At 39.9% G+C, this 13,361-nt stretch overlaps 1 long non-coding RNA gene and 1 pseudogene across 2 annotated transcripts; one reads left to right on the top strand and one right to left on the bottom strand.

Moving 5' to 3' along the window:
• Positions 1 to 2,084: 2,084 nt before the first annotated feature.
• Positions 2,085 to 6,247, bottom strand: LOC148843907 (uncharacterized). The gene is made up of 2 exons (XR_016103123.1): positions 5,989 to 6,247; positions 2,085 to 3,435 (listed from the first exon to the last, which is right to left on the bottom strand). It is a non-coding gene; the product is annotated as an uncharacterized LOC148843907 (long non-coding RNA).
• On the top strand, positions 3,445 to 4,762 carry LOC148843908 (protein TEEBE pseudogene; annotated as a pseudogene). The gene is made up of 2 exons (XR_016103268.1): positions 3,445 to 3,901; positions 4,343 to 4,762. The product of XR_016103268.1 is annotated as a protein TEEBE pseudogene (transcript).
• Positions 6,248 to 13,361: the final 7,114 nt, after the last annotated feature.

The raw sequence follows: 13,361 nt of genomic DNA, 5'->3' as shown, positions 1-13,361 counted from the left end.
ATTGAAAATCTTGGTTTTTCTATAATTTAGTTTTAGTTCAGTTTTTAATCGAATAAACCGAATTCTCACCCCTAGCTATTGGTGTTTAGGGTGGGGTGTTGGAAGTTTCGGTTGAGTTAAAATTTCTAAGATGAGTTTGAGTGAGATTTTTTTGTATAAAAAAAGCTTTACATTTTTATTTTTATAATATGTATTTAAAGATCTCAAGTGCAATCAAGTTTAATCAGGTCAAATCCAATTATCCCAATTAATAAATACAACAGTTCTAGTTCTATCATATGAAACCGATTGATAAATCAATTTGGGACTAATGCACCTGACCCCAACCCATTGGCAATGATACTACTCATGGTTTAAAATGTTGGGACATGTCGTAATATCTCTTGACATACGTTGGTGTTGAGACCCAATACAAAAACTTTTAGGTGATAAAGAAAAATACAAGATGTCATTCGATATTTTCGATATTTCAATCAAGTTCAACCAAGTCGGCCCAAACACAAAATATTACATTGTTTTCTAATATTTTGAACATTGGGAATTTTATTTAACATAAATAAAAATCAAAGAGTGAGAGGTAGAGGGAGCTGTTTGAAAAGAAATAAAAGCAAAACATGTGTAGCATGAAGATGCGAGCTTAAAGAATGGAAAAAGGAAGAAGGGTTTCATATTTCCATACTCGTTAGCTTGAACATCTAAATCAACAATATTAGGGTTCAAATCAATTGGCTTTACAGTTGTAAGTTGTAAGGTATGGCTACAAAGGGGTTTACCTGAAGGATGAATGTAAAGGTATAGGCTAGAGCAAGGTAACAAGGAATTCTAGGAAAGCAAAAGGTTATGTTGCTTGGACTCTCGTAGTGGTCTATTGACGTGATATTGTGTGAAGGGCTTTGAGCCTCCCCTATTTATAGAGGAAAACACGTGGCTATAAGAAGGAACAGGGAAGAAGATAGAGGAAAACTTTCCTGTCCCAAAAAAGGTAATTATAAATTGTTGGATGCACAACGGGTGTAAGTAGTTCAGGGTTTCACCACATGTCTGTGAGAATCTCTTTAAGATAAGGAACCCATGTCTTTAGAGTTCTCACATGGGTACAAGGAGATGAGCAGGATCGTCGCAAGCATAATTGCATGTCTTGTGTGGTTTAGAGAATTAGGTAATCCTTTGATTTTAATTGTTGACAACACAGTTTTTGGCTATGGATAGTTTTTATTACAGGTTCCGTAGTGGTTACTTTTGCATTATTATGATCTTATCGTAGGCTTTGCAATGATTATCTACATATACTTACATTTAGCCCCTGACTTATTGATAGAGTATTCTATCAATAGGCATAACTTATTTGTCAATCAAATATGTTCTAAGTTATTTCTTAAATAGGGTTGGTGACTTAGCGATTTAAAATGGGACTGTTGATTTTGTGATTCCTATTCCTAATGTTAGCCCCCTATTTTCTGATAGAAGTATTATGTCAATAAGCAAGAGTGCTAGCAAATGAATATAATTGTTGTTGTGATAGCGTTACCAAGAAACATGCCCATTGTTTAGGCATGATTTGTTGACAATATTGGAGTAACAGTCGGCCTCTTCAAATCTCATGTGAGAGCCATTGGGGTTTAAATTTGCTCGTTACAATTGATGTGTGTGGGTTAGCGATGATGTGAACATTAAGATGGCGTTTAGTAGGTCTTTTTAGGAAGATCTTCCAAAAGCTCAAGATCTCAAAAGACTGATAGACTTTCATAGGTAGATCTTCAAAGACCAAAGACTGATTGATTGCAATTCTTTTTAAAGATCATTTAAAAACTAGAAAGATCAAAAGACCATTTGGCAAATATGCTTATTGGTTCTTCTTACATATATGTTAAATATTATGTGCGGGACCTAGTAAAGCATTCAAATATGCAAAATATTACATGTGGGTCCCACTTACACATTTACCCACACAAAATATTAAAACATGCAACTGGAACTTAGGACAAGCCAGATCGAGGTACTGCAAACAAATACAGCCCAAGAGACTAGAACGTTAAGGAGAATCAATAACTACACTAGTAGAAACTGAGGGAAGTAGATATGTATGTCTCACAATATAAAATTCATTGATAAAGCTGGTAAAGAGAGTTGCCATGCAGGATTGGAGAGCAAAGTTGGCTTTGCCATTTAGAATGATTTACCACTGAGCAGTTTAAAAATAAAAAGATAAAGTAGTTGTGAGAGCAAAGTTCTAGTACATTATTAGTTTCATATCTACTGTTGTCTGGATTTTATTTCAGTATCTTAATCTGTTTAAACACTTGATGATGGTTATTTCTTAATTCATTTGTTCTGGATTTGTTTCAGGGTGGTTTTGCAATGAGGCAGTATCTTTCTGAGCTTATGCCATTAATTTTTGAAGCTTTGCTGGATGGTGCTGTTGTTACTAAACGTGAAGTTGTTGTTGCAACTCTTGGTCAAGTTGTACAGAGCACAGGGTATTCGACATGCTTTATATGTAGTTCTATTTTGTAGAAGCAGTTAATGGTCTTTCATTTGTATTGGTGTTTGTTTAAAAGTTTTATTTGAACTATAATTAATTTGACCATATATAAATACATGTTGACTGGTCACACTTAGCACATGTTTTTATTTTCTTGCATGTATGATGGAACTGTAGATCTGTAAGCATTATATGGCTAGATTTTTGTCACTTAAAGCTTTTCTGTTCTCTGTTTACCTTATTACTGCCAAGGTTTTAAAAAACATACTTTTCTGTTTTTGAAATTATGTTATATATTCTTTTTGTTTTTGAATTTTAGTTTTTAGTTTGTTTCATGGTTATAAATTTTACCTATATAAAACAATCCATCTGCTTAATTTGCACATTTTCTAGTATATTCAGATATACTTTATTTCATTCACAGTTCATTTATGTATTTACTTTTTATCAGATTATATTCTTTTTAATATGATACTATTAAATTTTATTTTATATCTATAACCTTTTTCTACATAAATAAAATAATATCTTTACTCAAAGTTTCATATTTTCTACCATTTTTTCAATATAACCTAATTTATAAATGATGAAGACTGTCTTGTATAGAGGATAAAGAATTGTACCCAACAGGGGAATACATTTTTATTTATATTCAAGCAAATAATCAAGATTTAATTTTGGGGACTACGATTTTCACACCTTTTGAGACATGAAAAGCTCTTGTTGATTTGGTAGATGAGGTGTTGAAGTTAGGAGCAGAAAATATTAGTTCAGATCACGGTAATATTTTGGGATCAAAATGGTCTCCCTTGTCCAACTCAGAGGTCAAAATGCTCTGAGTTTCCACAGGAATTAATCTTGACTTCTCTTCCATCTCAACACTGTTTGACAGTAAGCTCTACGCCCATGTTCTTCCATGTTCTTTATCAGTTAAAAACATTCTGTTTCTGAACCTGGTGCCAAAAACCACCAGAGGTCAAAGTACTGTAACAAATCTGATCCTCTTCCCATTGATATCTACAAAAAGCTTATCAGATCATGGAGAGTAACTGTTCTAATCTAATTGCAATATCCCAAATAACACCTGGATCTCAACAAGATGTCTAGACCAAACGGATCAATAACCATGAAATATACAGGGGAATTTCTTGCTAGTTTCAGCCCTGAACATGACAAATAACAGAACCTGTGCTCAGGATGAAGTTTTGAGGGTGTCAGTACCTCCTTTCTCAGGGGACCTCCCTCTGCAAACACTCTACAGCAGCAATGGAGGTGACACTTAAGCTTGGGCATTCAAGGTCACTTCTAATGTTGCTAAGGTGACATTTCACAACCCTGGGATTCAAGAGGACCCCACATGTGGCCCCCTCCTGGATGCAGTTGCAATCAAGGAAATCATCCCTCCCTTGCCCACTATAGGTAAACTTCTATTAATCCTTGGTTTTGTTACTTTCTCCTTGTTTCATTTATCTGTAATTAGTTCTGATATTGGAAGTTTCACATGATATAAAAACTATTTAGTTTATCTGTTTTTGGTAAGAAAGCTACTTAGTTGATCAGTCCAGACTAGAGAGCATATTCAATATTCAACAAACACTTGTATGACAGAGATTCAAAGTCATTATAGAGTAACTTTCCAATCACATAACACCTGGTGGGCTCTATATTCCACCTCATTGATCTTAAATCAAGATCAAACAGATAAATACAGTGAAGAAATGGATCATAACCAAAAAAAATATTCTTTCTATTTCAGAAGAAATTTTGCCAACCCCCCAAAATATCAGAAAAGGAAGAAGAAAAAAGCTTTCAGTTTTGTTAAAGGCTTACAATTGGTTGTTCTATTATATGTTTTTGCAGGTAATTTGGTTAAGAATGGTGATTTTGAATATGGGCCTCACTTGTTCAAGAACTTCTCTACCGGAGTCCTCCTCCCAAACAAAAAGACCATGTATCCCCACTCCCTGGTTGGACTGTAGTGTCCCTCAAAGCAGTGAAGATTCAAAGCACTTCTCCGTCCCATCAGGATTCACAACAATTGAATTGGTTGCAGGGAGAGAGAGTGCCAATATTGCTCAAGTCCTGAGAACAGTCCCCGGAAAATCCTACAACCTCACATTCACTGTTGGAGATGCCAAGAATGGGTGCCATGGATCGGTGATGGTCGAAGCCTTTGCTGCAAAAGAGACCCTGAAAGTCCCATTCCAAGCCCGTGGCAGTAGTAAGTTCAAGACTGTGAATCTCAAATTCAGAGCAGTTGAGCCCATTGTAACATTGTAGATGTTACAAGAGAAACACCAGAATTGCAAATGACTGTACTCTTCTTTTTGACTTTTTAAGTTCTTAATTATTTGGTGCCATTTTTTGTTGTGAAGAAAAACTTGTCTTTGAAGAAAAAGAGAATGCACAAGAAGAAGGTGTTCAAGCCTTGATTGGCATATTGCTATTGATACAAGTTCTGGAAAGGGAGCAATAGTATTCTTCCAATTCCAAATTAAAGCAATATATGCAAATAAGTACATAAAGAGGAAGGGGGCAAGAATAATCATTCCTTAACTTGATTAGACTTGAACTGAAATTAAGCCTTAATGAATTCAAGTCTGTACTATTTAAGTAAAGTTCAATTCAATTGCACTCCTAAACATCAATGCAATGCAGGCCTCCCATTGTTATTTTGAAAACAAAACCAAGCATTTTTTTTTCAAAATTTAGAAACATCATAGTTAGTGGTTAATAGGTTAGAAGGAAACCCAAAGCACTAAATTAAGCTTCTAATCTAATTAATAATGCTAAACCACTATTAGTGGAAAAATCATGAAAACTAGGGGATATACTCGTAATAAAATCAAGAAAACAAGGCAAACTAACTAATCATTTTTATTATACAATAATCCTTGGCAAGTGTTGCCTCTCCAAACGAATAAATTATACATGGAATCCACTAACTTCACCCATGTGATAATTCCCTTTGCAGTAAAGGGGATTAAACCTCTTCTCTCTCCCATTGGAGCCCTCCATTATTTTATATTGATTTGTGCATTAAATAATTAATTAGGAGGGTACTTCCTAAAAAACAGTTCGATAAACCATGTTTGAGCAGATTTGGCCAAAGCTACGTCCTAAAAAAACAATGCAGAAGCTACTTCCTAAAAAACAACGCAGAAGCTACTTCCTAAAAAAACCTATTTCAAGGTGCAGAGATCCAGAAGTTAGTGTGAACCAAGATTAGTTTGATTCTTCAGAAGCTTCATCACCAGAGATCAGAGATCATGGAGAACAACAGAAGAGGATAAGAAAACTAGAGATCAGAAATGAAAAAATGACAACAATAGGCCAGCATTAATGATTTTACAGGGACCGATTCTGCAGAAGTTTCATCCCACTTTGATAAACCACTAAACTACTAAAGCATCAAAAACCAATAAGCCACTAAAGCTTCATCACCAGTTCGATAAACCACTAAAGCTACTACAACGTAGAGAGACTACGACGATGAAGAGATTTACCGGAATCAATGTGGATGATGGACAGCGACGAGAAGGATCTCTAAAAGACAGTGAGAAACTGCCGAAAACGTGAGTGAAAATGTGGTGAATATCACCGCTGTGATGGCCAGAGAACAGGGGTGAAAAATCTTTAGAAAACAGTTGTCGACGAGAAGAAAGGAGGGGAGGAAGCTGAGAGTTCGAACTCAATGCTTCTCAGTTCAATTTCTGGGGTAGAGAGTTCGAACTCTGAGTCAAATTTTTGTCAAAATGTCGGGAAGCTGAGAAGCCCGAATTGACAGGCTTAGCTCGGATCTTCTCGGATCTAGACCATTTTGGTCTTTTTTTGGCACCTGTCTTTTGTTCTATCGGGCTTCTAAAAACCCAAAAGATCTTTTAAGAAGACTTGCCAAACAATGCCTAAATGTTTTGTGGGCTGTTATGGTTAGTGTTCAAGGGTTTCTATGTAAATATTATAAACTAGTGACCCTTTTAGGGAAATTGTGGGGTGCAAAATGTCTATGTTTTCCATGTGGCTTGGGACGTGTGATGTGCCATTAAGGACATGGTAGGGGTGACTTCGAATCTCCATTGTTGCTTGTTGTTTGCTCCTTTTCTCTCCTTGCCTTTCTTCTATGAAGTTTCCTAATCTCTGTTCTTAGCCCTCAGTTAAAATGTCACAAGGAAGGGTTATGCAACCTATTGTCTGCTCATTCATCAATTATGCCAAGCTCCTTGACACTGAGTATTTGCATGCTTAGGTAGAGGTGGCAAAGGAAAAGGACAAGAGCGAGGGTTTTTGAATTCTAGTTGAAAAAATGGTAGGATCCATCTAATGGACGCCATAAAGGTTGCGGAATGGGTGGGCGAATTTCAAAAATTTTTCTACCTTCTCCCAACTGGGAATCATATTCCCTAAATTTAGAATACAATATTCAAGAATCCTACTTGAACCATAATCAAACCAGATATGTACCAAAAGACAAATGGGAGGAATATGCCTGATCCGGAGAAGCACTATCTCCCAAAGTTGGTGTTCACGCCCAAAGAATGCTCCAAGATCCGTTCCTGCTGAAGATGACACAGCTGTGGATGGAACAGAACCAGCAGGGTGCGTCCTACACACTGGATCCTTTGCAAGTATCCTCTGGAAGCACTAAACACTAAATCTATTTCAGTCTTTCTTACAAGACTGATGTCAAGAACATATTTCTTGACTTTCTTTTCTACAAAGATCAAATCTTGCAAAGGAGATGGCGGTGGCAGGAGGAGAACTCTAAAGGCGAAAAGGCTGAACTGCCCTTTTTTTTTTCTTTTTCTGGAGTATGAGATCTGATCTCAATTCGCAGGAACCTTTCTTGCGATTTTTCTTGATTCGAAATCTGTTGTATTTCTCTCCTTTTTGGTTAGGGTTTCTCCTCCTTTCTTCTTGATTAAGAATCCTCCTAATTAGGAGTTATCCCAATCCAAATCAGTATTTGGATAGGGGATAATCTTAATCCTATCTGCAGATAAAGTTAGCTTATTCCTGATCTTATCATGAGGTTACCAGATTCAAATCTAATTTGAATTTGGTCTCCAAGAGTGGATAAGGCTAAAGGCCCAATCCTTTTACTAACATTAATCTCAGATTCGCCCCAAGGATGGGTGATCATATCAGCCCACCTCGAAATGGGCTTCCGGCCCATTAAGTGTTCAGTGTCTAATTACTTTCCAATCTGCTGCCCAGTTGGGCTTCTTTGTATGGCGTGGGACCCAAGCATTGACCTACACACTAGCCACATGGGTTCGGCCCAGCCTTTAATACAAGGCCCAACCGAATTCACTGAAAAACTCAATGAACTCCTTGAGTCCATCATATGGACCATATGGGCCCAACACTTACATTAAGTGGTCCCTGGGCCAAGCCATCTTATAAAAACCTAGGGACTGTGGGCAGGTGCAAGATTAGCCCATCAGGTATTATCCTCAATGGTCTTACACTTAACCTCTCAGCCCTTAATGATCAAGCACTGCCCAACAAGAGAGGACCTCTCCCTCGGCTGCAAGGAACAGTGCCGCACTCTTCTCTCACATGGATCCCGGGAATTAAAACCATTTGCAAACAATTTGAAACCGTACATATATATATAAATATATTAATTTTGTAAAACAAAATTCCAACGATTGAAATCAACTGCCGGCAGTTTGGTTTCCATCAGAGAGAGTGCATTCCTGATCATTACCCTTTGTCCGACAAAGTGGCTGATTCTGTCACTATGATCACCCACTCAGATGAATTCTCAAACTGCCCCAACATACCTAGGTTTTGATCCCCGCTAAGGATCTCACTGATTGGCATATCAAAGGCAGCCTGATCCAACACCTAGTGAAGTGTCATAATCGAGTCTAGGGGTCAGGTGTAACTTCCAGTTTTGCCCATCTATCTCCAAGGTCCAGGGCAATACTGGAAATCTGGCCCGGTTCAAGGATTCAAGTAATCCCATACTGCATGTGCCTCGGGTCTTACCCTGGTGGCTGAGACAGGCCATCCCAACACTTGATGGCACACTAGTATCAGCCTTGGCAGGATAAATCTCCCCAGACTTATCCAACAGCTATGAACATTTAAAACTAACACGAGTCTCTATAAATGTCTAGTTTTAGGGTTTTACACAGAATTAAACCAAACAACATGAATCAAACATACACTTTATTTATTTCCACTAAATAACAAAAGTACATCAAATCAGATTGAAGCTAAGGGCATACAAAAACTGTCTAACACTAGTCCCCGTATCGATAGGAGAAAACAACAATTTTAACATGGTTGATGGGTCAAAATTGTTGGGTTTCTATGATTTTCCTAAAATAAAAGGTTGCCTTTTGATGCCAAGAGGCAGAAACCTAATGCTTCACGAACTGAGCAGACTTCATCCTAGAGAACCCCATGTTTATTGTTTGCTGGAGGCTATAGGGTTGTTAAAGGTTGTGAATTGCTTCATACACTTAGAGGGCCGTGACAGGGTAGAGTACAAGGAGTCATTGCTTGCTCATTGGTGCTGCCAAACGCACACTTTCGTTGGTGCCTTTGATGAATTTGGCATATCAATGGAGGATGTGTTTATGTTGTTGTTGGTGCCAATCAAATGAGTCTTCTCACCATTCGAACTACAATATGAGGAATGTGTGCCAAAGGCAATAAAGGGTGCGATCAAAACCCTTAGTAATGACCTCAAGGAATTCAAATTTGTCATCAATGAGATTAAGGACGAAACTAAAGCATGTAGGAAGATGTCAATGAACAAGTTGCTTCTGCACTGGTATCATCGCAAGGGCGATGATGACATGACCATATGAGACGGTGAGCTTTAGATCCATTTGAGTCCATTTATTCTTTATGTTTTGTCTTGGTTTTCATTTCTTGGTAGCACTGATTAAGGGATCAAATTTTGATTGGCCCCTATGGCAGCACTGGCCGTAGGTGGGTATAGGTTACCCCTAGCCTCAATGCTTTTACAATACATGTACGATCAAATGGACGAGACTATCCATCAGCTTGTGGATGCTTCTTGCCAACACATGACTTTTTATGTCCACACTCTCTTTTTGTATATGTTTATCTATGAGCACTTGAGCTTTAGTATCACGTCACGACCATTGGAGCCATTGGTTGTGAACATTGATGCAACAAATGGTTGGGAAGCAAAGGAGGTTTGATTCTAAGAGCTAGTTAGACAAGAAGAGCTTTAGTATCACATCATGTGCAAAGGCAAGCGATGGCTTATTGTGCATCCCAAAACATGCTATTCTAAGAGCTAGCTAGGTTGAGGAGCATCACAGGGATGGATTTTATGTCTACCGGCCCTATGCCTCGATTATGGCAAATGTTGAGTGTTACTCTGTTGGGAAGCACATTGGGAAAACTGGGAATCAACAACTTGAGGTGGCAATTAATGACCCTAATGTAGTGATGGCAAGATATGTACTATGTCCATGCATCATCAGTTATCTGCATAAGAAGTGCATGCTATTCTAAGAGCTAGGTTGAGGAGCACATCGTAGGGGTGGGGAAGCATGTTGGGTAAACTAGGGATCAACAACTTGTGGTGGCAGTGGATGATCTTGATGTGGTGATGGCAAGATATGTACTATGTCCAAGCATTATCAGTTATCTAGACAAGAAGGGCACCACTAAGTTAGGGAGCTATCTATCATGTACGTATACTCCTCCAGCGTCTCGTGCGGCACTTGGGAAGTAATCCACCGTTCCACAAATCAGCTTTCACTACTTAGAGCACTCTCCCGGCTCTTGAGACCAATTAGTTTACCAACTCATCCCTCACACTAAGACACACTTTTAGGCAACAAAGGCACAAAACATAAGAGGAAAGAGAGATGGAGAACTCAAAGAACTTTTTGTATTGCTTAAGAGAGGGATATAACACTTGATTGCTTGGTTGCTTACTACAAATGAGGGACGGGGTCCCCTTTTTATGGGCACCTCCACAAGAAATTTTTGAAATTTCGCCTAGCCACCCTATATGGTTCGGCCATCCATATGATGCATCTCCCTTCCCTTCAAAAACCCCCCTATAGTTTTGAAAAGTTCAGCAATTACTACCCTTCCATCAATGTACTACCTAAAAACATTGGCTTAATGCATTAATTTTTTGAAAACACCTATTTCACACTTATATCTATCAATTGAAATGGAGATTTACTAAAATACCCCAAAAAAATTAATTTTTAACTAAAAAAATTCCATAGATCAAATTAAAAAGAGTAAAGTAATAATTACATTTTGTAAATTCATTATGATTGAGTGAAGTCTAAAAGGGTAAATTTTGCATTTTGATTATATTGAAAGATTTCCTAACAAGTAGTAAGGGCAATTTTGTAATTCAAAGTTTCTAACATGAAGGCAATAATATTTCAATAAACTGAGACAATAATGGAAGGGAAGTAAGTGCATGTTTTTCCAAAACTATAGGGAGGTTTTTGTTAAAATAAAACCCGAGGGAAGGTATTTGTTAAAGCAAAACCATTAGGGAGGTTTTTGTTAAAATAAAACTGTTGATACTCAGGTTGGTCAAGGAGAACCAAGTAATTTCGCCCCTGAGCTCTGAAGGTGGGCCGACGGCTTTGAAGGATTCGGGGATGAGGTATCGAGGCTGATGGTGTACCGAGTTCCGTAGAAGCCGGGGGAAAATAGCTAAGGTGCTGCAAGACAGAGGATGTCAGAGACCTCCGGTAAGAACCCGAGGCAGAGACTTCGATGGTCAAGCCAGTACAAGGGTACGAAAAGGGGAATCAAGTACAAACGAGGGCTCCGAGGAGGCTACTCGTAGATACTAAATTCACAAAGTGAGGACTTTTAAGTTCTGTAGTAGGATTAGATCTCAAGATCAAGATCCCTTACTTTGGAAGGGTACCCCCTATGTATACTTGAGTCATCTGGAGGTTGGTGGAGATGAACACTTGAGATGGGAGCCGTACAAGGGCAGTCAGCGAGCTCTGCGAGGATACATGGGCGCTCCGCGATTGGCTCCGTACGAGGGGTGTAGGGTAGCCCCAACTGTGGCTAGTCGCATCCTTGGTTCTGGCATTCGTGGGCTGGGCCACCCTACATCACTTGCCCCCCACTCCCGAGGCCGAGGTGAAGAATTCAGCTTTGGCTGATAGGAGTAGAAATGGTGAGCGCTAGTGGGTCCAACAGTCGAGCTGTATCCTGTAGTGGCATTCTCTTTCGCGTCTCCGCCTGGTTCATCTTCATAAGTTGGGCCAAAGCTGCGAGCGATCTGCGGCACTACTGCTTTGGACAGATGATTAGGGGTCGTATTCTACATGGGTCTATACGTTAGGAGAACACCCCGTGCATAGAAATAATTTCCGATCAAACCGGTGTGCATGTTTGCGTGACCGGGTCACATAAACCAGTGGGTCGCAATGGGTGGACACGCTGGTTCGCCATGAGCATTGTTTCGCCTTCTGAGGATGGGCGCTCAAGGGTGCAGCGCGGCTGGATAGCAAGTGTGGAGGCATTTTGCGTCCGTTAGATCTAAGATGATCCAAGCCGTCACTAGCGCATCGTTTCGCCTTCCAAGGATGAGCTTTACGCGACATGCTGTAGTTGGCTTTTGGAGGCGATGGCTCCTCAACCGTTGGAACTCGAGATACTTGGGCCATTCTTTCTCCCTAAATAGGGGCCTTAGCGACAGCGTTCTTGTCGTTTGCCTCTAAGTGCCTTTGCTTTCGAATGAACTCAGCTCCTAGATTCTCCAACCTTCAACACTCCATTCTCACTTCTTCTTCCTCCACATCCTTTAGGTAATCTCGAACGATGTCTTTCTTAGATTTTGGACCTAAGTGCTATGGCCTTCCTAATGAGTGGGAGGGAAGCTCCTCCCATACACCTTCTCCCCTTTCTCCTTTTAGTCCTTCTGCCCTTGCTCCCCTTCGGGGACCATAACCTTCCTGAGGATGAGGTCTCCTTTTTGATAGTGTCTTTCCTTTACCCTGGAGTTGTAGTAGCGGGCCACTCACTGCTAGTAGGCAGCCACTCTTATTTGTGCTTGCTCCCAGGCTTCTTCTAGCATATCCAAATTTGCTCTAAGGGCTTCGTTATTTTTGGCTTCGCAATATGCCTCAACTAGGGGTGTCGGTTGGCCGATTTCTGTAGGGATAACTGCTTCTGTGCCGTAGGTTAAACCAAAGGTGTTTCTCCAGTGGTTGTCCAAGGTGTGGTTCGATAGGCTCAGAGTACACTACTTAGTTCATCAGTCCATAGGCTTTTTGCCGGGTGTAATCTAGTCTTTAGCCCATCTAGTATCGTTCTGTTGGTGACCTCGGCTAGGCCATTGGTTTGGGGCTAGCCTACCGAGGTGTACTATTGCCTGATGACGAGGAAAGCGCACCACAGCCAGAATTTGGCATCATCAAACTACTTCCTATTGTCGGTGACCAGCATGTGGGGTAGGCCGAAGCGATAGATAATGTTTTTCCAAAAGAAGTTTTGTATTGCTCGGGCCGTGATGGTGGCCAAGGTCTTGACTTCTACCCATTTGGTGAAGTAATCTATAGCTACAATAAGGTATTTTTTGGCCCCGTGGCCTGTAGGAAAGGGCCAAGGAGGTCTATCACTCACTTGGTGAAGGGTCTGGGGCTGCTGAGGGTTGAGAGAGTGGTGGCCTATTGGTGGCATAAGTTGGCATGCCTCCGGCATGGATTGCACTTTGCCACTAGCTCAGCAGCGTCCTTGTGGAGAGGGCCGGCTGGAAGTACCCATGCCTTAGAGTTTCTTGGGGTAGGGCCCTTCCACCGAGGTGATTACCGTAGATGACTTTGTGAATTTCCTGCAATACATACTCACCCTCCTTTGGATGGAGGCATCGGAGGTAGGGTAGGGTGAAGGA

Source organism: Nelumbo lutea, chromosome 8, assembly GCF_056320005.1.
Source record: "Nelumbo lutea isolate HS-2025 chromosome 8, American lotus-T2T, whole genome shotgun sequence".
In the NCBI taxonomy this organism is placed as follows: Eukaryota; Viridiplantae; Streptophyta; class Magnoliopsida; order Proteales; family Nelumbonaceae; genus Nelumbo; species Nelumbo lutea.
The sequence above is the reverse complement of the archived record's forward strand: the minus strand, read 5'-3'. Positions and strand labels throughout refer to the sequence as shown.